This window comes from Engraulis encrasicolus, unplaced genomic scaffold, assembly GCF_034702125.1.
Source record: "Engraulis encrasicolus isolate BLACKSEA-1 unplaced genomic scaffold, IST_EnEncr_1.0 scaffold_176_np1212, whole genome shotgun sequence".
NCBI classification, from domain to species: Eukaryota; Metazoa; Chordata; class Actinopteri; order Clupeiformes; family Engraulidae; genus Engraulis; species Engraulis encrasicolus.
Genome location: NW_026945307.1, coordinates 44536 through 47226, shown reverse-complemented (window position 1 = coordinate 47226; position 2691 = coordinate 44536). Strand labels below are relative to the sequence as shown.

Here is a 2691-nt window from a genome sequence, read left to right as displayed (position 1 = left end):
CATTCAGATGGGTGTGTGGAGATCATGAAGATGGAACCTGCCAGCGAGCTCCAGCTCCAGCCCTTTATCCTCCATTTTAATAACATTTCATTAAACGTACCTGATGTCTCAACCAATATGACTTAAGTAATACATAGTACTGCTTTCAGTCCCTGAAGCAATGTGTTGACCAACAACACAAGAAGAACCCCCATATACATTTACGTCATGAGTCGTGTTGACTTTTAACTCGTTTATTTTTTAAATAAACACTTACTATTATCATCCCAATGTTTCTTGTGCTTGAGACCTGTATATTAACATGCCTTTACCATTTGACTTCTCATAATGCTGAACAGAAAAGGCCAGAACAGGCTTTACGTATGTGTAATGTATTTTTATATGCTGCTTTTACTACTTATACAAATGCACACAGCCATTACTTAATAACTACTTACAATTGCAGGATTTAGCAGTACAAATTGTGTAGTTTTACATATTGTTTTGGTTTGTATAAACCAAACAAAACAGTTTTTGTTTGTCCTTGCAATAATCACAGCAACACCATGGAAGGCCCGTCACAGCAGCTGATGATGGGCACCCTGTTTGTCCATGTTCTGAAAAGAGCAAGAGAAAGGGTTGACAAATTATTTTAGACAGTTCAGATAGTCAGGTGTCAGAACAAAGGCCCAGTGGCCTCTGAATAAAATGCTTAGTTCTGCCTGTTGTAGCTAATTGTATTATGATGTTATGAACAAAAAGCCGTGAAAGACAGATGAAACTTACGGGCGATGCGGACCGTGTCCTTGCCAGCTCTTGGAGGTCCTCAGGTGGCTCCAGGCCACACACAGGAAGCAGTAGTCTGCGGGGCCGTGGAAGTCCTCCACCTGCTCACGAGTCACGTTGATCACCACCTCCCACATCTGCTGCCCTGAAACACACAGCCATGGATATAGTGCCAGTTATATTTTATTACTATACACAAATTATGAGGGTGATCGCTTGACTCAGGAAATAGGTCTTAGGTATAGAATCAGGAAGCATAATGTAAAAGGTAGTATTTTAAAAAGGTACCAAAGATTACATTCACAAGACAAAAACTGTAACATCTAAGTGTAGGCCTAATTTCAGTCTCACTTACTGATGTGTTAGGTTTATTATGCTTGGGACATTATTTGTACAAATCACTTGGTTACATTTTGTTTATCTTCACGTCATAAGAGCCACACAGGGCAAGGCTATGGATTGCTAGAACCAGGCTTATGATAATGACTCACGTGTGTAATATAGTGTAGATGGCAGTCGTGACAGTAGCTCAAATCCTTATCCAGGAGTGGTCCTTCTCTGGTGTGCCTGCTGAGGTGTACTGCTCAGAGAGGTACAAAAAAGGCACATGGAGGGTAATGAGAACAATATCCATTCTGTATGCAAACAACTTTAATAAGTAGCTGAACTTGTATATTAGTGACAGGTTTTGGGGTTAAAAAATGTCAGCATGGTATGAATATCCAGTAAATAGATACTGAATGAGGTATATTTCATTGAATGGCACTCGACCTGTATGCTACAGCCATGGATATGGACAATAGTCTTGTATTTTATTAAATATAACAATAATAGCTTTACAGAGGAATTGGATCTCAGGTCTGGAATCAGGAAGCATATTGTAAAGGTAGTATTTGAAAAATTACCAAAGACCACATTCACAAGACAATTTACAGTACTTCCAAGGCTCTGAGTTCCCAAGGAGAAATGTGCTTATCCGCAACAGAGTGGTAAGCTTACATCTGCACAATCTGGGTAGGCCTACTTGACCGGTAATAGTCACATTAACAGACTTAAACTGCACAATGTATTGATTGATGTAAATTTGCTTTCTTATACTGGGAGTGTGTGTACTTACATGTGGTAGCCTACTGGCAGATTCTTGTTGGGACATCGCATCTGCAATGACAGAAAACAACACAAGGGAGAACATTACTCCTAAAAGGAACGATGACATGAAATTGGCCTCCATAGTTTAGAGACAAATATGAAATGGCCTGATCTAAAGGCAGAAGGTTGTTTGCCAATACCCCCATATCATCCTGGGCAGCTGGCACATGACCATCGACGTTATGACCAACAACAATGGCAGCAGAAAAGAGTTGTAGCATTAAAATGATTTACAACAATACAACAATTGAAATACATATATCAAATGTGTAGTCATTATGAAACATTATGAAGTCTTACCTGAAAGTTTCTCCGTGAAGACTTCACACGTTCACACAAGACGAGAACGTTCACTTCCTGGTGTGACGTTAACTCGCCGGAAAATGCCATTGGTGGATGTGTAGCAACCGGCCTTTGGATTGGACCGCACCTCAGGACACGTTAGTAATAATTTTCGCTACATTAATCACAATTTCCTCATAAACACGCAACATTTCGAGTGGGAAACAACCGGCAATGTGAAACTAAGGATGTTATACAGTTTCTGTTAAAAAATGGGCTTGTCTCCTGCAGGGTAATTATAATTTCGATAACTAAGCAAGATAGACTGTCTTGGCCTTCAGTCTACACTGGGCAATGGGTCATCTGGACAATCCTCATCCTCAGGCAGATCATGAAAAGTCTCATCCAAGCCAACAATAGGGAGATGATCTATAGAGAGACCTCCTTTCAGTGCACCACCCAGTCTATGTAGGAAGAACATGGGAGAGTTTCAGA

The 2691-nt window shown here is 40.3% G+C and overlaps 1 long non-coding RNA gene across 1 annotated transcript; it reads right to left on the bottom strand.

The window, feature by feature from the left end:
* Window positions 1-472: 472 nt before the first annotated feature.
* On the bottom strand, window positions 473-2313 carry LOC134442568 (uncharacterized). The gene is made up of 5 exons (XR_010033400.1): window positions 2215-2313; window positions 1883-1923; window positions 1257-1345; window positions 766-910; window positions 473-596 (listed from the first exon to the last, which is right to left on the bottom strand). It is a non-coding gene; the product is annotated as an uncharacterized LOC134442568 (long non-coding RNA).
* Between the last annotated feature and the right edge of the window lie 378 nt (window positions 2314-2691).